Source organism: Solanum pennellii, chromosome 11 (assembly GCF_001406875.1).
Source record: "Solanum pennellii chromosome 11, SPENNV200".
NCBI classification, from domain to species: domain Eukaryota; kingdom Viridiplantae; phylum Streptophyta; class Magnoliopsida; order Solanales; family Solanaceae; genus Solanum; species Solanum pennellii.
Genome location: NC_028647.1, coordinates 54,064,593 through 54,086,962, shown reverse-complemented (window position 1 = coordinate 54,086,962; position 22,370 = coordinate 54,064,593). Strand labels below are relative to the sequence as shown.

At 39.4% G+C, this 22,370-nt stretch overlaps 1 long non-coding RNA gene across 6 annotated transcripts; it reads right to left on the bottom strand.

Moving 5' to 3' along the window:
• Window positions 1-317: 317 nt before the first annotated feature.
• Window positions 318-22,139, bottom strand: LOC107005092. Of its 6 annotated transcripts, XR_003575252.1 has the most exons (6): window positions 21,976-22,139; window positions 17,259-17,800; window positions 11,030-11,216; window positions 4,023-4,742; window positions 2,596-3,951; window positions 318-927 (listed from the first exon to the last, which is right to left on the bottom strand). It is a non-coding gene; the product is annotated as an uncharacterized LOC107005092 (long non-coding RNA). The 6 variants fall into 6 exon arrangements; XR_003575248.1 differs by having other exon boundaries at window positions 2,596-4,742; XR_003575251.1 differs by having other exon boundaries at window positions 318-915; window positions 2,596-4,742.
• Between the last annotated feature and the right edge of the window lie 231 nt (window positions 22,140-22,370).

Genomic DNA, 22,370 nt, shown 5'->3' with positions numbered 1-22,370 from the left:
CTATGCACCAATTGACACTAGCCTATTAGATAGTATATACTAAATCCACCTTGATAATTATTTTCTTATTATCTACCTCCTTGGTCCGGAAAATTGCAACAAGGCGAGTTCTAACGCGTGTACTCGTTAAAAAGACTTCCAAGCGAAAGAATTATCATACATGAAAGACACTATTCTAGGATTATTATTTTAGCTAGTTTTTACCTTGTTAATTACCCATGGTTCCCACAACCCTAGATATGGATTTAGTTACACCTGTTAATAGCCACACAATTCATATTAGTTTGAGAAGAACTCATGTACTTACTTTGATGAGATTGAAGAAAATCCAAAAGATTACTTGATTTAATCAATACTCTTGCAACAAACGATTTCTGAAAAATAACCCAGAGTCTAACCTCAAAAATGAGGTTTTTACCAGTATTTATAATAAAGAAGTCCTAACATAAAAAGGAAATCTATTTAAGGAAAATCTGCCCAAAAAACCTGTATGAGTCGACCACCGAATCGACAGACCGTCGAGGCCACGACGGACCATCGAGGCCCCTCGTCGTTCCACACTTAGCTTCTTTTTCAGTTGCTTTCTTCTCCAACTCACTATTACCATCGACGGACAAGGATGACGGTCTGTTGAGAGCACGACGATCCGTCGATGGCTTCCGTTTCTCCACACTTAGAATCTTTTCAAGTTGGGTACTGGAGCTACTTTCTGTTAACGATGACGGATGTGCAGGACGGTCCGTCGTGGAGGTGACGGTTTGTAGAGAGCCTCCATAGCCTCACACTTAGTCAGAATTCTCCGATCTTTTCCTTCAGCAATATTTTCTTCAAACGACGGTGTCCACCTATGGACCGTCGATAGCTCTGTAGGTCATCACATTTGCAATTTCAGCACAATTCTTCCACGTTTTCATCCTGGACAGATTTCTTGCAAACAAAGAGAAATGTACATTAAAACTAATACAAAAAGGCCTTAGACACACACTAAACTTAAGAAAAAAAGCATTGAAAGTACCGTGAAACCACGGTACATCAACACACTCAACTTAAATTTGTTGTTTGTCATCAAGCGACGCACTATGACTCACCACAAAATCTTTGTACAAGAGTATCCTTATTTTAGCTTTCGCAATCATCTGGCTATCAATACCGATTATTTTCATTATGTTAATGCATGCTATCACTCTTAGGCTCGCTCATGCGGATCAGACCATGACATAGACTCATCACACAACGACACCTATCCTCTTTGATCTCTCACTAAGGTACCAATTTTTCGGTATTGCAACTAATGTCCTCACTTCAAAACAACATCCTCATTTTTCACACAATCATTCCAGTTTCAGTATAAGGATTATTTTTCAACACTCACTCTCAGAACAACTTCACACCTTATTTATACTTATTTCCATAGGCTTACCCTTATTTTCACTTCTTCAAGTTCACCATAATAGACTCTTAGGATCACAATAGGACTTTCTTAGCTTGTATCTTAGTCTTGGGTTCAGGTAGGATACATTTAGATGTATTTTAGTGACTTATCCCTCCTTGACATAATGGCTAAGCGTCCTATCTCTTCATCATTTTTCTTCCGCCCTATCTCTTAATTTTCTTGTATTCTTTCACCTTGCCATTCTCTATTCTCTCTCCTTTTTTGTAAGTGACTCTTCTCTTTTCTTACTTGTATTTTCATTTTTCTTTTAATTTTTCTTGAGTCACTTTTCTTTTGTTCTTTCTCTATCTTTATTCTTTCAGCCCTACTTTCCGGAGCATTCCTCATAATTGCCACCCTCAACTCATGGATTTGCTATGAGTCAAGGTACAGAATACCCAAGGTTGGGTCAGGGTCACGACAAGGTTGTTTTCTGCATTAGCCACCCTCAACTTATGCTTTTTGCATAAGCTGAGGTGCACATGTCCAAGGAGGGACCAGGGCCAACACATTGTTCCCAGAAAAGATCAGTTGGGGTGAAAAAGAAAGGTCTATGTTAAGCTCAAATCATTTCGATCAAGAAGGGATTAATTTCATTCAGTTTTCTGTTATCTAGGCTAAAGATTGGTATCTTAAACAAGGGCCTATGATCCTTTCCTAATTGTCTATCACAACTTACTTTTAGCAGGACTAACCTGGCAAGTTCTATCTTAGTACCAATAGTGGACTATTCAAATTTTCCTCACACTTACTTGACATCTCATTACTCTACCAGATTATCAAACACCTAGTTCGAGTTTTAGACTTAGGGTCATGCTGTAGTGTATATATATGTCATGCTTATAGACACATATTCATCATTTACTATGCCTAGTCATGCAACATTTTTTTTAAATCAGAATATCATTTTGTTTAGTCATCATGCTTCAGATTCCATTTCTATACTATGTACAAAAGATACCAACATGCCGGTTCAATAATAAAATAACCAGTGTCTTGGGGAGAAAGAACACAGGCAAGAAAACCCCAAGAGAGGATCGTGAGTTGGGCTACTCAGACTTCACTTTAGCACTCACTTTCCATTTACCCCACCCCCAACAAAAAGACATGTAATTGTACCCAATGCATAAAAGTATATAAAATAGGGGATAGGTGAAGCAAACCTGAGGCGCAAAGCACCGACGATCAACATGCTGACGGGTCCGATTTCCCGGAACCCGCTCCCTCTATAGTAGGGACACCATCATTTGTGTCCTCAACAATAACAGCACCATCAGTAGTGCTCCTCTCAGTCTCAACAACTGTGGAGCTAGACTCCCCAGCAGCCACTTCAGAACCCTTAACTAGCGGGCCTCCTCATAAATCAGTGAGGCTCTCCTCGCAGCCTCCAACTCAGTGCACTCTTTCTTCCGTGCCCGAGACTCATCCTCATCTCTAACTCAGTGCCTTTTGGCACAATCTCGTAGGGGAGGTAGTGGCACAACAGTGGTGGAGAACAGGGCAGCTAACACCGTGTCCTTAGCAGGCTCTGCACAAGGAGCCTGAGACTCAGGCACTTGAGCCTCCAGTATGGTATCCAAGTTTGCTCTCAGAATCTCCACAGCAGCCTGGAGAGTCATCAAATCCACTGTAGGGGCTGGCCGGGCGAGAACCCGCAACTAAAATGCATCCAAGCGCTGGTGAACCTCCATGATCTGCCACTCAGTATGCTGGGACATCTTCCTCTCTATCCGCTCCTCCGCCTCAGCAATGGACCTCTGCATCCAACGCTGGATGTGATGCAGAAGTGTGGTCATCTGGGCCTCTAATTTCTGGACCCTAGCAAGCAAAACCAGTGTAGCAGAAGGAGTCGAGCGGGAGGAGCTCAGAGCAGTGCTAGCACCCAGGATAGACTCAACCAGGGTGGTGTTGGTATGATCGAATATAGACGGATTAGCCGCTTGGGCTTGATCTACCGCGGCCGTCAGGTTCTCACCGAGCGGCTGCACCTCTGGACGGGGTCCTCTGTGGGAGACAACTCATTGGCCTCATCCCAAATAAGGCCAATATCCACTGTGTCGGGTGGGGTCTTGATCACATCAATGTGCCACATGGGCACTCCTGCAGCATGCACAACTCAAAGATCATGCACGGGAAGGGGTAAGTAGTAGTGGCCTTAAAGGCCCTCTCATGTATCACCGCCTGCAATAGCCATGTCAAGTACACCTCGAACCCCGCAACCATGGCCGCCATCAGCAATGCACGATCCCAGGTGACTTTGTTATCAGCAGTAGTAGGGGAAAGGCAGTGTCGGACCAATAGCCATAAGAACTTGGTTGTGAAGGTGAGGTTGGCCTTCTTGATACTCTTCTTGGGTTCCAACACCCACTCGACAGCCTCACCATCTACGGAGAGGTTCTGTTCAATCCACCGCTTGGTGGTCTCTCTCACATCTAGCTCACGCTGTAACTAGCCATCTTTGATCAACTTCCACCGATAGTCAAACTCAGCGATGAGAGGGGTCCGGGTGGCATCTACATCTGCGCCATAGAGGAACCTGTCAATGGCTTGCAAGGAAATATCAACCTGTTTGCCGCGGACTCAGACGTACTTTAACGGTGCATGTTTGGCGGGGCTGCCCGACTGTCCAGTTGAGATCGGAGAGTCGACACATAGGAGGCATAGAAATCTCGGACCATCTCCTCGCTATAGTGGCCTACATCTCGAGTCGTCCACTCCAACCGATGTCTAGTGAATAACTCATGAATGGATGGCATGGTGGGAAGACTCCCCGTGAGAACCCGCCGCTCAAGTGTCAGGGTCCGAGTCATGAACCCCTTGTCATTGGGAATCTTGGCATTAATGTGACTTGATACTTCCCCTCGACACACCATCGGTTGGGCTGATCAGCAACCAGAGCGGGGACGCCAGTCTGGGGTGCTAGAGTAGAGTCGGCACTATCAGCCTCACCAGATGAGGTACAAGCAGAAGTCTCCTCAAATCTGAAAGCCTCCACAGAGCCAGAAGCTTCCTCAGAACCGGATGCCTCCACGGAGCCAGACGCTCCCTCGGAATGTCCAACCAACTCAGAAGGTGTGCCGTTCAGTATGCGCTCCTCGTCAGACTTGGAGGCAGTACTACGCCGGGTTCCACCCTCGTGGGCATGGCTCTGGTGGTGCGGGCAGCACTAGTAGGAGTGAGGGTGCCTGGTGGCACGTACTGCGGGTCATGCTCATCGTCTGAGCCTACGACCAGCCGATTCGATTGGGCGATGGACTTGGAACGCCCTCGTGAGTAGACACGTTCGTGTTTAGGTAGGTGTTATTTGTACCTACAAAGAGAAGTAGTTAGTACAAGTGAAAGCCTGCAACACATGCAAAAGCAGAAAACACAAGAGCAGAACACAGAAAAGAAATAGCAGTGCAGAAGTACAGAGTGCAGGACGGACCCATCGACGCTCCATCGAAGGAACGAAAGTCTGTCATGGGGGTCTGTCGAGGTACACTTAGAATTAATTCTAAAAACATTATAAACAAAGGTTCTTATAATGGCTATGGTTATGCAGGACAGACCGTCGAGGGTACGACGGTCCATCTTGGTGATCCGTCGAGGGATACTTAGAATAAATTTTAAAAACATCAGAAATAAAGGTTCTGACAGTGTCGACGGTTGTGCATGACGAACCGTCGAAGGGACGACGATCCGTCATAAGGTTCCGTAGACGGGCACTTAGATTATTTTTATAGAAAATCATAAGCAAAGGTTCTGACACCATCGAATGTTGTGCAGGACAGACCGTCGAAGGGACAACAGTCCGTCAATGTAGTATGTCGAGGGACACTTAGAGTAAACAAGGGAAGTTGGGGTTGACGGACCCCAACGACGGTCCATCGAGAGACCGACATTCCATCGACCCCTCCATTGATAGTGCCCTAACTTAGAAAAATTTAAAGAACATATTTGGGCACGACGGATCCTACTGAAGGACCGTCGAAGGGATGACGGTCCGTCGATGGGTGCACCAGACCAATTTTCTGCAGATTTCTGGTGATTTGGTCCCTGAATATTTTACACCCATTAAGCTAATATTTTTGTGTTTTCTTGACACTTTTTGGACACAGAACCTACTCTATGCTCTAGCCAACACTTCTAAAGAAAAGTAAAGGAACATTAAGACATAACATAAGTAATAAAAGCAAAAATAATGCAACTATGCCTAGAAAATCATGAAAAACCTATAGTTGTCTAGAGGATACATATTGAGTTGCCTCCCAATCAGCGCTTGATTTAACATCGCGCATGACGGAGGACTCTTGATTACTCAGACTTCATCAAGATGGTATGTCTCGATCACTTCATTCGTCATTTCAGCATTGCCCTAGATAGATTTTGATTCGCTGCCCGTTCACCTTGAACCTAACACCCTCCTTGTTTTCCAACTCAACTGCACCATGAGGGAATAGTTGGGCGATCAAATAAGGACCAGCCCATTTGGACTTGAGTTTGCTCGGAAACAAGCGCAACCTAGAATTGTACAAAATCACCAAATCCCCAACCAAAAATTGCGCTTCTCAATCTTTTGGTCATGGTACTTCTTCATCTTTTCTTTGTAGAGGGATGAACTTTCTTATGCCTTCAACCAAAATTCATCAAGCTCATTCAACCCATTTAACCTATATTCCGCAGCCTTATTCCAATCTATTTTCAACTTCTTCATTGCCCATATGGCCTTATGCTCTAATTCAACTGGTAAGTGACAAGTCTTCCCATATACAAGTTGGTATGGGGACATACCTATGGGAGTCTTTTATGTTGTCCAGTAGGCCCAAATAGCATCATCGAGCCTCCTCGACCAATCCTTTCTACTAGCATTCACCATTTTTGCCAAAATGTGCTTAATCTCCCTATTTGACACCTCAACTTGCCCACTAGTTTGAGGATGGTAAGGAGTGGCCACATTATGGTGAACCCCATATTTTTCAAATAATCTCTTAAACAGCTTGTTGCAAAAGTGGGATCCCCCATCACTGATGATAGCCTTTGGGGTGCGAAATCTAGAAATATATTCTTTTTCAAGAATGCGGTGACACTCTTCCTTTTATTATTCGCTAGTGCGATAGCTTCTACCCATTTTGACACATTTTCGACTGCCACAAGAATGTACTTCATCCCATTAGAACTCACAAAAGGACCCATAAAGTCAATGCCCCACACATCAAACAATTCAATCACAAAAATGGGATTTAAAGGGAGCTCTTGCTTTCTCGAAATGCCACTATCTCTTTGCTATCACATGCCTTGGCGAACTCATGAGCATGTTGGTGAATGGTTGGCCAATAGTAGCCACATTGCAAGATCTTGTGAGCAGTTTGGATACCACTATGATGCCCACCTACAGGCGAAGAATGGCATGCCTCCAGAACACTCAACTTCTAAACTTTTGGCACACAACGCCGAATAAGCCCATCGGCACAACTCTTATATAAGTATGGCTCATCCCAAAAGAACTTTTTCACATCATGCATGAACTTTTTCCTTTGATGAAAGGACAAGTCCCGTAGGACGATATCACTAGCCTATTAACCATGGAATCAAGTCTTGGGAGGGATCCAGTACATGCTCATCAGGGAAAGTATCATCAATTTCATCCTTTTCACGTAACTCCCTCATTGCTTCATCTTCTAATCGGGACAAGTGATCAGCAACTTGATTTTCGGTCCCTTTTCTATCTTTCACCTCAAAGTCAAATTCTTGCAATAGTAATACCCAACGAATCAACCTCAATTTTGCATCCTTCTTTGCCATCAAATATCTCAAAGCAGAATAATCAGTATGCACTACAACCCTCGTGCCAGGCAAATAGGAGTGAAATTTCTAGAAAGCAAAGACTATTGTAAGGAGATATTGTTCAGTCACGGTGAAGTTCTTTTGGGCTTCATTAACGGCTTTACTAGCACATTAAATGGGATGAAAGATTTTGTCCCTTCTTTGTCCCAATACCACACCAAGAGCAACCCCACTCGCATCACACATCACCTCAAATGACTTGTTCCAATCTAGAGAAGTCATGATAGGTGCAGCCACCAACTTTTCCTTCAACTCACCAAATGCCTTAAGACAGGATTCATCAAAATAAACTTACACTCTTTCTCAAGCAACTTGCACAAAGGATGTGCAATCTTTGAAAAATCCTTGATGAACCTCCGGTATAAGCCTGCATACCCAAGAAAACTTCTCACACCTTTTACAAAGATGGGTGAGGAAGTCTCTCTATCACCTCAACTTTAGCTCGATCAACCTCTATACCCTTCTCTGAAATGTGATGACCCAATACAATACCTTCTTTCACCATGAAGTGACATTTTTCCCAATTTAGCACAAGGTTGAAATCTTCACACCTCTTAAGAACCTCGGAAAAATGACTCAAGCACCGCTCAAAGGAGTCACCAACCACTGAAAAATTATTAATAAACACCTCAATAGTGTCCTCCACCATATCGGAGAATATTGATATCATACATCTCTGAAATGTAGTTAGTGCAATACATAACCCAAAAGACATTCTCTTGAACGTGAAGGTCCCATAAGGAAAAGTAAAGGTGGTTTTCTCTTGATCTTTCGGTGCAATAGAAATATGATTATAACCCGAATAGCCATCAAGAAAATAATACAACCCCTTTCCTACAAGTCTATCAAATATCTGATCCATGAAGGGCATAGGAAAATGGTCTTTCTCGATCCATGCATTTAATTTCCGATAATCCATACATACCCTCCATCCAGTCACCGGCCTCATCGGAACAAGCTCATTATTTTCATTGGGGACCACAATCATTCCCCCTTTCTTAGGTACACACTGAATAGGGCATATCCAACTACTATCGGCGATTGGATATATCACTCCAGCATCTAATCACTTAATGATTTTCTTATTCACCACCTCTTGCATAGGTGGATTTAAACGTATCTGGTGCTCAATACTTGGCTTATGATCGGGCATGACTTGGATTTTATGAGAAAAAATCCCGGGAGGGATCCCAATAATGTCCGCAATAGTCCACCCAATAGTTTTGAACCTTTTTAAAACCTTCACCAAACTCTCAACTTGATGCACATTAAAATCTGATGCAATAATTACCGTCAAAGTGTCACATTTTCCCAAGAATACATACCTCAGATGAGGTGGTAGAGCCTTAAGTTCTACTTTTGGAGCCTCCTCTATAGATGGTTTCGCGGGTGGAGACTCGCAATGCTCCATATCTAACTCCAACTTTTTGGTTTAAAGCGAACATCACCTCGATCAAGTGCCTCGACCAATGACCCATACTCTTCAATGCAATCACTATCCAAATTCATGATCACTGCTACTAGTGCTTCTAAACCCAGACGCTCTTCTATTTGTACCTCAGATGACTTTTCAACCCCGTAAGATAATGGCAGATACCGATTGGATCTCACCACTCTGCCTCATGGACCTACAAATGTTGAAAGTCACTTCTTCATTGTTCAACCGAAATTTCATTTATCCTTTCTCCATATCAGCAAAGGCTATACCCGTAGCAAGGAATGGCCTCCCAAGAATAATAGGTACCTCAAAGTAAACCTCACAATCCAGTATCACAAAATCGGCCAGAAATATGAATGACTCCACCTTTACTAACACATCATAAGAGTATCCCAATAGGCCTCTTCACCGTTCGATCGGCCATCAGTAGCCACATCGCAGTGGGTTTTGGGTCACCCAGACCCAACTTCTTGTAAATAGAGAGAGACATGAGATATATGTTTGCCCCAAGATCACATTATGCTTTCGCAAAGTGTAATAACCCGATTGTACATAGAATAGTGAAGGCACCCGGATCTTCTTTCTTTTGCACTAGAGACCTTGTAGCAATAGCACTACAATACTGCATTCTATCATCATCCTCAAAACTGACCGATCTTTTCTTAGTGAACATATCTTTCATGAACTTGGCATAACCGGGCATTTGTTCAAGAGCTTCTATCAAAGGGACATTGATGGAAAGCTGTTTGAGCATAGTGATAAAACGCCGGTATTTACCATCCTTTGTCTTTTTCACTAACCTCTGTCGTAATGGAGGTGGTGGTTTAGGCATGGGGGACACCTTTTGGGGTACCTCAGTTTCTTTCCCCGTTTTGTCTTCTAACTCACCACTAACCTCCACTACCTCATCATCGCCTCTTATAATATTTTCTACACCACACGGCATCGGTGGGTTAATGGTTTGCTTACCACCTCGAGTTGTGACTGCCATACAATATCCATCATTTTTTTTATTTTGGACAGTATTGCTAGGAAGAATGTAAGACAATTGGGCCATTGCAACTCAATATGCTTGATCAGGATTGCCTGTGCATCAACTTTTTGCCCAAAGCTAGCTAAGTCACTCCTCAACTCTTTAATGTGCTCATCACTAGCATCAAACCTCCTCATCATTTTTTGCAACATATCCTCAACTCGCGTCATACTACCTCCACCATTCCTAGGAGAAACTTTAGCATTTTGAGGTGGAACATAGGGCCCGCTCCTATCATTTTTGTTACCATAGTTACCCCGATGGAAGTTGTTGTCGTAATTTCCATCTCGGACATAATGACTCTCTCGGTTGTAATTATCATAGTTCCAACCTTGATTTCCTTGACCTTGGCGTCAATTCTCCTGATTGGAGCCTTGGAAGTTTGGTTGGAAACCCCCCGTATGCTCATTTACCACATAAGAGTCCTCCTCATAGTAATACTCATTAATCGGCGGTGGTTGTTTAGACAAGTACTTCACCGCATTTACCTTTTCTACACCCCAGTGACGTGATTCAACACCAACCCAAGCTCAGTTCTAATTTGAGCCATTTCTTCACGAATCTCATCTGTGGCTGGGTTGTGTGCGGATTGCACTGCAAAAAGTGTTTCTCCCAGTATCTGATTTCCTAGTGCTCCAAGCTTTATTATTTCGGGAGATTTTCTCCAACTTCTCAAGCAATCTCATCATAAGGACACTCCCCATAAGAACCACCCGCTATCGCATCCAATACTGTTTTATTATTATCATCTTGTCCCCGATAGAAGTACTCTTTCAGTGACTCATCATCGATGCAGTGAGTAGGGACACTTCTCAAGAACGAAGTGAACCTGTCCCAAGAATTACTGACTGATTCTCCCGGTAGTGCCACAAAGTTGTTCACCCTATCTTTGTGGTTTAGCTTCTTAGACACCGGGCAGTAACGTTCTAAGAACACATCCCTCAATTGATTCCAAGTGTAGGTTGAGTTACAGGGGAGCTCGGTAAACCATATAGCGGCCTCTCCGTCAGTGAGAGAGAAAATACTCTCAACCCAATTACGTCCATATTCAAATCAAGCCTCCCTACATAACTCTTACACACCGACCTTACCTTGGCAATGTGAGCATGTGGATCCTAAGAGGGTAGCCCCGAAAACAAACCTCTAGCGGTGAGCATTTGTATTAGACTACTAGTTACCACGAAAGTATGGCTGTGTGGTAGGGGAGGCAAGACAAGTGGCCCGTCAGATTCAGTAATATTATCATGTCCTCTATAATACTCTTGAGGGCGTGGAGCGGGAGGTTGCCTATGTATTTCACCTTCCCCAAGATTTTCAGGTAATAATTGATCATGAGCATCAACCGGTGTTGAAAGTTTAGGGTTGTGATCATCATCGAGAATACCCAAATTTTGGTTCATTCTGCGCAGTGTACGCTCGAGTTTGGGGTCGGGTGAGAGTATGGGTTCTCCTTTACTCCGTGTACTTGGCATACACGGAAGTTAGATCTGCAAGAGACAAAAATAAAGAAAAAAGTAAAATTAGAAAAATGTTGACTAAACTTTAGTAATAAGATTAAAGTTAATCTCAAAGCCACTTTCCCCGGCAGCGGCGCCAAACACTCAAATTTACTTCTCGCAAAGAAGTATAAGCGGTCGTATCAAGTAAAGAACCCAACTATGAGGTTGGGGTCGATCCCACAAGGAAAATAATTTAGACTTAACTTTAACCTATTATATCCTCTATTTAGTCAAGTCCTTTCCGAAAACAAGTAACAAAAAGGGGGTTTTCAGTAACGAATGTAATTAGCTATGTCTAAGTAAATAAGTGACAAGTTCAAAGATTTAATTTTTATAAAGTAATTAAAGTAACTAGGGCTTAAGTGTTCCCCACAAGTTCATAATGCGTTAATTCTAGCTGTAACAATTCTTTTCTAGTATTTTGCACGCAAAGTGGTAAGTTATGTATCTCTGATTCCATTGTCCGACAACTAGGAAATTTCACTCTTTACCTTGATCCGGCTACGTGTGTTGCTTTACTAAACCTTACATTTACCTCATATTAAGCATCATAATCGATTATGGCTTAGTTGTTACTTCGCACCAATCGACACTAGCCTATTTGATAGTATATACTAAATCTACGTTGATAATTCTTTTTTTATTATTTACCTCCTTGGTCCGGCAAATAGCAACAAGGCGACTTCTAACGCGTGCACTCGTTAAAGACTTCTAAATGAAAAAATTTTCAATACATGCAAGACATTATTCTACGATTATTATTTTAGCTAGTTTTTACCTTGTTAATTACTCATGGTTCCCACAACCCTAACTATTGATTTAGTTACCCATGTTCATAATCACACAATTCATATTAGTTTGATAAGAATTCATGTACTTACTTTGATGAGATTAAAGAAAATCCAGAAGATTACTTGATTTAATCAATACTCTTGCAACAAACGATTTTCGAAAAATAGAATAATTTCTCAAAATCACAAGTTCGACAACTAAAACATTAAAACTGAAAAATACCCCAGAGTCTAACCTCAAAAACGAGAGTTTTACAAGTATTGATAATAAAGAAGTCCTAACATAAAAAGGAAATCTATTTAAGGAAAATTTGCCTAAATAACTCGTCTGAGTCGACAACCGGACCGACGGACCACCGAGGTCACGACGGACCTTGTCGTTCCACACTTAGCTTCTTTTTCAGTTGATTTCTTCTCCAACTCACTATTGCCATCGACGGACAATGATGACGGTCCGTTGAGAGCACGATGGTCCGTCGATGGCTTCTGTTTCTCCACACATAGAATCTTTTCAAGTTGGGTACTGGACGGTCCTTCGAGAGCCTCCGTAGCCCCACACTTAGTCAAAATTCACCAATCTTCCTTTAGCAGCATTTTCTTCATATGACAGTGGCCACCTACGGACCATCGAGGGGTCGTCAGACCGTCGATGGCTCCGTAGGTCGTCACTTTTGCAATTTCAACACAATTCTTCTACATTTTCATCCTAGAAAGATTCTTATAAACAAAGAGAAAAATACATTAAAACTAATACAAAAATGCCTTAGACACACACTAAACTTAAGGGAAAAAGCATTGAAAGTACCGTGAAACCACGGTACATCAGGCTTGTCCCAGCATTTCTAGTCAGTTAGAGGCTTATTACAAACATAATTAGTTTCATCTTAGTATTGAGTTAATAACTTCTTTGTATTAAACTCATCATGTATTTCATTTATCTCAGTCATAGAATATGGGTATTCCCCTTCTTTTAAGTTTAAATTATGATTTAGCTTTCAAATTTAGTTTATTATTTTTAGTATGATCATGATCATGCCAACAGATTATCTCGAAGGTTTATCTCTATCATCTAGTTCAGATTAAGGATTCTATCTCTGAAACCCCAACTCTTGAGTCAGTTCAAGTAGTCTGTGAGTTTCCAAAAGATCTGAGTCCCTTCCAATAGGGAAATCGACTTTGGAATTTATCTCCTTCCAGATACCCAGCCTATTTATATTCCTCCTTATAGAAAGGCTCTAATAGAGCTTAAGGAGTTGAAAGAGCAGTTGAAAGACCTTCTAGATAAGGGCTTCATCAGACCTAGTGTTTCACCATGGGGTGAACCATTGTTATTCGTAAAGAAGAAAGATAGTTCTCTAAGAATGTGAATTGACTATAGACGGTTGAACAAGGTCACAATCAAAATTAAGTATCCCATCCCCAGGAATTATGACTTGTTTGACCAACATCAGGGTGCTAGTCATTTCTCAAAGATAGACTTCAAATCGGGTTATCATCAGCTCAGAGTCAGAGATAGTGACATTCCAAAAATAGCCTTTAGAACTCGGTATGGTCATTATGAATTTGTAGTTATGTCATTTGGACTAACCAATGCTCCTACAGCCTTCATGTATTTGATGAACAGAGTGTTCAAACAGTACTTGGACTTATTTGTTATTGTCTTTATTGATGATATCATCATTTACTCAAGGAATGAGGAAGAAAATGCGAGTCATTTGAGAATTGTTCTACAGACTCTCAAGGATCGCCAGTTATTCGCTAAGTTTAGCAAATGGGAGTTCTGGTTACAATCCATTAGTTTCCTTGGTCAAATTGTATCTAGCGAAGGGATCCGAGTAGATTCACGGAAGATAGAAACAGTGAAACAATGGCCCAGCCCTACCTCTGCTACAGATATTAGAAGTTTCTTAGGTCTAGCGGGTTATCACAGAAGGTTCGTGGAAGGATTTTCATCCATAGCCTCACCATTGACTAGTTTAACTCAGAAGATGGTCAAGTTTAAATGGTCAGGTGATTGTGAGAAAAGTTTTGCAGAATTGAAAACTAGATTGACTACAACTCTTGTCTTGACTCTACCAGAGGGTTCAGATGGTTATGTTATCTATTGTGATGCATCCAGAGTTAGCCTAGGTTGTGTATTGATGCAGCGAGATAAGGTTATAACTTATGCTTGTAGACAACTTAAGGTTCATGAAAAGAACTACCTAACCTATGACCTCGAGCTTGCAGCAGTGGTGTTTGCACTCAATATATGGAGACACTACTTGTATGGTGTTCATCTAGATGTGTTCACTGATTATAAGAGCCTTCAGTAGGTGTTCACCCAGAAAGAGTTGAATTTTCTCCAGAGGAGATGGCTTGAGTTCCTTAAGGATTATGATATGAGTGCATTATTATCCTGGTAAGGTGAATGTAGTAGCAGATGCTCTTAGCAGATTATCTATGTCTAGTGTAGCCCATGTTGAGGAAAAAAGGAAGGAGCTAGTGAAAGATGTTCACCGGCTTGCTCACTTAGGAGTTCGCCTTATGATCATATCAGAAAATGATTCAAAATGGGGCAGAATCTTCTTTGGTAGTGGAGATTAAGAAAAGCAAGACAGTGATCCAATTTTGCTTGAACTTAAGGGTGTAGTCCACAATTAGAGAGTGGAGGTTTTCTCCTAAGGGAGAGATGGTGTATTTCGCTACCAGGGTAGATTGTGTGTTCCTGAAGTGGGTTTGAGAAATCATATCCTTGCAGAAGCTCATAACTCCAGATATTCTATTCACCAAGGTGCCACTAAGATGTACCGTGATCTGTGCGAAGTCTATTGGTTGAATGACATGAAGAGAGATATAGCAAATTTTGTGAGTAAGTGCCCCAATTGCCAGCAAGTCAAGGTAGTACATAAAAAACTAGTAGGTATGACTCAAGATATCGATATTTCTACTTCGAAGTGGGAAGTGATCAATATGGATTTCATCAGAGAGTTACCTCGTACTCACAGACAGCATGACTCAATTTTGGTGATAGTTGATAGGATGACTAAGTCTTCTCGCTTTTTAGCGGTCAAGACTACAAATTTGGCAGAGGACTATGCCAAGCTTTACATTAATGAAATTGTGAGGTTTCATGGGGTTCCTTTGTCTATTATCTCAAATAGAGGTCCTCAGTTTACCTATCATTCTGGAAGTCTTTTCAGAAGGGTCTTGTTACTCAAGTTAACCTTAGCACAACATCTCATCTGCAGACGGATGGACAGGCAGAGTGTACCATTCAGACCCTAGAGGATATGTTGAGAGCTTGTGTGATCGATTTCAAGGGTAGTTGGGATGATCACCTTCCTCTAATTGAGTTCGCCTACAACAATATCTACCATTCCAGCATTCAGATGGCCCCTTATGAGGCTTTGTATGGGCGTAGATGTTGATCACATGTTGGTTGGTTTGAAATAGGTGAAGAAGCTTTGATAGGGCCAAATTCAGTCCTTTATACTATGAAGAAAGTGAAATTCATTAGAGATAGACTTAAGACAACCCAAAGTCATCAGAAATCTTATGCAGATGAAGGAGAAGGGAACTAGAGTTCCAAGTTGATGATTCGGTTTACCTGAAAGTGTCACCTATGAAAAGGGTGATGAGATTTGGCAAGAAAGGAAAGCTCGGTCCTAGATATGTAGGCCCTTACAAGATCTTGAAAAGGGTAGGCAAGGTGGAATATGAGTTAGAGTTAGAGTTGCCAGCAAAATTAGCAGTTGTGCATCTGGTCTTCCACATCTCACTCTTGAAGAAGTGCGTGGGTGATCCAGCCTCTGTAGTGCCATTAGAGAGTGGCGGTGAAAGATAGTGTTTCTTATTAGGATGTACCAGTTGATATTCTTCATCGTCGGGCTAGAAGGTTGAGAAAAAAAGAAGTCACTTCAGTCAAGGTTTTGTGGAGAAGTCAGTCCGTAAAGGGAGCTACTTGGGAAAAAGAACCAGCCATGAAAGCCAAGTATCCTCAACTCTTTCCTTCCAATTCCACTCCAACTTGATGTAATAGTTCCTCTTCAGTTGTTTGGTCATTCATGCGTGAATTCAGTCTTAGAATCATGTTCCCTCAGTTTGTACTTGAATTTTCAGCGTATTTGCATGTTCTCAAAACTTGATTCAGTCAGAAACTCAGTTCTCAGTGTTTAGTAGTAGGAATTGCATCTCTCTCCCTCTATTTCAACTAGTTTAGTCTTCATTCGAGGAGGAATGTTCCCAAGGGGGAGCTAATGTAACACCCCGTATCTAAAATAGATGAGAAATCAACTTTTCAGAAATCTGCAGGTGCAACCGAAGGTTACCATCGACGAACCGTAGTCTGATCTACGGCCAGTACTGTGCATCCATTGTTTGAGTTTGAAGCCTCCAAAAACTCAGCCTAGAAGATTTGACTAAGTGTCGAACGACGGACGGACCAACGATCCGTAGGTGAGACTACGGTCCGTAGTCTGTGTCCGTCAATAAAGACCCCATTCACCAACTCTATGACAAGACCTTGATTGACTAGTGTGGTCCATAGATGGACCTACGATTGGCGTGCCAGCATTCCTTTATACCTCTAGCAGGGTATATTGGGTCCTCTCGATGGGGCGTATACATCGACTCCACATTTAGCTCATGTAGTTTTATTATCGGTTATTAGTAGCTCCCAAAGTTCAGTCAGATTCTCTTGCATAGACCATATTTACATATCAGTTAGTATTTAGTCTTAGCATGTTATAAATTTTGTCATTGCATCCAGTTAGCTCAGAATTCAGTATATCATGTTTAGATTACTATACTTACTTTTTTGCTTGTTCAGTTATATTTTATTTCAGCTTACTCTATCACACATGATCAGTACCTTCAAGTACTGACGCATACATGCGCTAAATCTTCTCGTGATGTAGGTTCAGATTCTCAGCATCCAGATCGCACTTAGATCGATTTCTGATCTCCAGTTCAGCAAATTCAGTTGTGAGTCCTCATTCTCCGAGGACAATAGTCATGAGTTTATTTTAGTCTTTTAGCCATTTAGTTTTAGTTTTTGCCAGACTTAGTTGGGGCTTGTCCCAGCATTTCTAGTCAGTTAAAGGCTTATTTCAGACGTAGTTAGTTTCAGCTTAGCATTGAGTCAATAACTTCTTTATATTAAACTTATCAGTATTTCATTTATCTCAGTTATAGAATATGAATATTCCCCATCTTTTATGTTTAAATTATGATTTAGCTTTCACATTCAGTTTATTACCTTTAGTATGCTCATGATCATGCCAGCAGGGTAAGTTTGGGATCACTTGTGGTCCTAGGTTCCGTGTCCGCATCTCGGGGGTAGCTCGGGGCGTGACATAGTTAAACATCGAGACATGTTAGTTGACAAGAATGTATTACAATAATGACATACATCATCAAGTATGTTATATTCATTCAAAAAGAGAATGTAAAAGTTATATTTACCATTGTAAGAGGAGAAGTAAATAACCCCTCAAATTGTTCTGATAATGTCCCTTCTTTCATAATCATATATGACTTGAAAGCAGCCATCATTTGATTGTGAGCATTGAACAAGTTGTCGTAGTTTTCTTGCCAATTGGATGAACATGAAACCCTTGAATTATTCATACCATTGAATCGAGGTCTTGCTTGGTTAAAAACTCTAGTGGGTAGAACTCCTAATCCCAAACACCTTACCCTTCCAGAGTGCTCTTTTCCTAGCACTTTACCAACTGCATCATCTGGTGATACTACAGGCTCATCCACAGTGATTTGACTCAAAGTCTATTGAATTTTTTCCTGAATATAGTACATACATAAAATACATTATCATAATAATAAAAAATAGTCGAGAATAGAGATGTATTACATCTAATTATAATACACACTTAGTTATCTAATTAACGACCTCCATGTTATGCAGTAATGTATTGTCATTAGAACAATTGATTCCCTAGAAAAAAAATCACAAAGACTATAGTTTTATAATACATTACGATTTCTTCCAGATTCTGGTTACCTCACTTAAAATCAAATACATGTATATCAATCTAAATTTCAGCCCAAATATCAAGCCAAATATTCAAAATGAGTAGTGATCAGTTCTGTAAGATGTAATAAACTCAACTTGCTACTTAATGAGAAATAAATCAAGTCTTTGATAAGATAATTTTGAAGTCAATACAACAACATACGTATTTAACTTCATTAATTAGGCAAAAGTATCAAGGTTTTCACTGTATAATATATCAGCGAAAGAAGTCTTGCTTTTGACATGAAAATGATCAAAATCTATGTGGTAAATTCTACATAACTACAACCAGACTAGTCTAATGACAAGTGACAGACACAAAGACATAGTGTTCAATAAAATACAAGTATGTGTCGAATCCTCCAAAATCAATTTACCTGTGAAACTTAATATATCCTCAATACGTAACCTTAAAATGTTTTAGATCAATTATTATTCACGATCAGAATTGTCAACATATGTAGCATGAAGCGCTAGTTAAACTTGTTGACATACTTTGTTTTCGGGAGAGTGTTAGACAAACGAAAGGGTATAAAGAAAGAGAACAAGCTAATCCAAAGATACTGTAAACTCTTTCTTCTTCAAATTCAATAAGTTTTTCATAGGTGAATAATATACAAAAAGAAACCAAAAAGTTACTAAAGATGCACCATCAAACTAATTTGAACAAATATTAGCAATGGTGAAAACATGAATAGAGTATCTCAGGTTTAAATCAAATAAGAGATTCAACAAATACTACTCGGCTTAAAAGAGACTGACTTGAAACAACCATAGGAATTGGAGTGCTATTTTCCCCTTAAAAAACTTGCACATATAACTTTTGTTGCTTCATTTACATATGCTCCATTTAAATTTTTATGAGTAGCAAGATAAAGTTGTGCTCGTCCAGGTATTTGACCAGTCTCAATCAGAAAAATAATCAACTCGGAATAACTGAACTAATCTAAAATAATTACACAATAAGTTAATTTATAACTAAAGTAAAATGAAAAGAACTTAATTCTTAACCATATTGGTCCTTCTTTTAGAGTTAGCTTCGAAACCACCTGTGTGTGGAATGATTTGTTTCTTTCAATTTTCAGCATTTCAGTTGAACTTTTCCTTACAAAAAGATACATGATATTCAATTAAAAAATAATAATATAACTACACATACCAGTTGAACCAATTAAAAATATATACATGTGTTTCTTTTTATAATGATAATCAACATAAGAAGTGCGCTGATCTCGTGGAATTCCAAGTGGAACATTATCCATAATCTGAGTTTGCTCTTAACTGGATTACTAGACACTTTCCATATGTCTAGCCTATTTGCACTCCACTTCTTCAAGATACAATTATAAACATATCGTTGTGAAACTAAGTCGTTTGTTTGTAAAAAGAATCGAGGCTTCAAGAATAAACATTGGTTAGCTTATCTATTAAATCCTAAGATAAAGGTCCAAGAAAAAATTATATGTATAATAGTTAGAATATAGAGTTTATACCAGCTATAATTTGATCAAATACCCCCGATCAAAGTATGACATAGGCATATTTGACCATTTCTCAAAGTGCATTGGAAATAAGGAGGAATCAGCAGCTAAAATTTCACAAAAACCAGAAAAAAGGGGTTGTGCTTCTCCAAATGGAGAATCTGGTAATTAAAATCGATCACAATACGATCTTCTCCAGATAAATTTAGCACTTCTTTAACTTTCACTTTGAGTTTCTTTTTGTTTCCATTTGTAATAGAGAAAAATAAATGAAATGACAGCAGAGAAAAATATAGTCGAGAAGAACCATGCCACCTGGTGCCTATTTAACAGGACTTGGACTATCATTCTTTAGAATCAAATGAGATTTCCAAGTACAGGACCTTCTCTTTTCGACCTCTGTTACTGAAGGTTTTATGCCTCTTGAACTCCTTTTAATATGTTGCCTAAATTCACTACAAAGGAAATCAATCTACAACAGTCATGATGTCACAACATTTGCTTATATAGAACGACTAACTTAAGTTTAGAATATATAAATGAAAACTCAAGTTATGAACCAGCTAGATCACTAGAAAATATATCACTCCAGTTAGTATTCATCATGAGATGGTAAATTATGTCCCTGAATTCTCTTACTCTCTTGTTTAACCCGTTAGTTCCTCTGTCTAGGATATTACCATGGTTAGGAAAATAGAGTAATTTGTCATATCATAGTAAGTATTTAGGAGTCTTGAACTCAATATCAATGTACAAGAAGGAGGGCATACTGCATGATTTATGCCTAGTGGCTCTAATCTAAACCTAGGGAGAACATCTTGTGTTGGTTAAGTCAGTTGACAACTTAGTTTAATATCTATTGAACTAATAGACCAAGCTTGCTAGGGAATAAGATTTTCAGTGAATATTTGTTTCCAACCAAATATTGGCTTCTGCAAAAGCCAAAGGTACTATGGGGGGACACTCTGTTTCTTTATAAGATATGTTCTTTCTCGTCTTTCCCGTGACGTGTTGGATTTCATAACACAAGTTGTTGATCTGTTCTAATAGAATTATGATAAATATGGAAAGTGATTTATTGAGAAAAATATGCAGAGTAGAGAGTATGACCATTTTTTGGCAACAATGGAGCACCTCTTCCTTTGAAATTTTTTCTTCTTTCAAATAGATAAAAAGGCTTTACATGGATTCTGAAAATATGAACAACTAATGAACTGATCAAGACATTTAATTTAAACATAACGAGTAGATAAGAAAAACAAACACATAGATAAAAAGGCTTTACATGGATTCTAAAAATATGAATTAAGTAATGACCTGATCAAGACATTTAATTTAAACATAACAAGTAGATAAGAAAAACAAACACAGAGATAAAAAGGTTTTACATGGATTCTGAAAATATGAACAACTAATGAACTGAACTAGACATTTAATTTAAACATAACGAGTAGATAAAAAAATAAAATTTAACGAGTAGCTAAGAAAAATGAAATTGACCCTGATAACTACAGTAGGCTAAAGAGCTAAAATAAGCATAAAAATTTAAACAACCATTGAGTTCGAGACAAACCATAATCTGAAAAAGAACTTAAACAAAGTTCAAAAATCATATTGTATGGAGACACAGAGTTATGGACCTTAAAGAACATAAGCGAGAAAGATCATTTCAACAAGCTACTCATAATCAAATTCTGATGGAAATTTCACAACAAAACCCTCACTGGAGTTCTTACATAAGCAATAAATGTTGAAAGGAGAAAACTGCAGTCAAAATTCAATGAGAATATGGATCACAAGCATAAAATAAAATGCTAAAAGATAGAGATATAAGAGAACATCATATATGAGCTCAACCTAGGAGTACATCCAGACTCAAAGATCAGAAGATGGAGACCTATTAAAACATGTGAACTAAAGGACTTCCTGTAAAAGTCGTCTACCACAAAATACATGTGGACCAAACGACTTCCTGTAAAGACCTATTAGAACATGTGGACTAGAGACCTATAAGAATATAATGTATGAGTACAAGTATAAAGAGATAAGTGAAGATCGAGGACATATGTAGCAGCTAAACAAAGAGAAACTATATACACTTTACTCCAGCATAAACAAGGATCGACGTAGACGACAAATTTTACAAAGAAACAAGGCACATATTGAGCGACATGAATGAGATTAAGAATATGTAGACACAAAATGTCTCGAAAAATTTGTAGAATCGCCAAAATTATAACAAAATAAACTTAATTCTACCACAAAATACATGTTCAAATTTGATATTTCAAATATTTCCTCCAAGATAAATACAACAATATTAACCTAATTTTACCTCCATGCATCTATACAAACAGTAAATACAACCAATAATTTATACAATTTATGAAGATTCAGATGAGAAAATCCAAAAATATGAGGTCAGTTCATTATTCAAAGAGGTGAGAAGTTGAAAACATTACCTTACAACACCTATCCCATTGTGAATCTGGTGAGTAGCTGAAGTTTACAGAGTTGTGAGGAGGCGGCAGAGAAATGCGATGTATACGGCGGAGAAGTGCTGTTATAGAGAGTGCGGTTGTGAGAGAAGTGTGACAGTGAGAGAGTAATTCGGAAGTTATCAAAAGTTGTGTTTATTTTGTATTTTATAATTAAATTAAAAGTAGCTTTTTATTAAATTACCTATTTCCAAAAGTTGTGAGTGTTTTATATTTCATCAATTAAAAATATATATATTATATTTTGAAATAAAAAATATATTTTGAGATAGCAGGTGTTTAAACCCCCAATATTTATTTAAACTTTTCTCTAGGGTTTTAAATCCCGCTATTTATTTTTATTTTTCGTCAGCTATCAA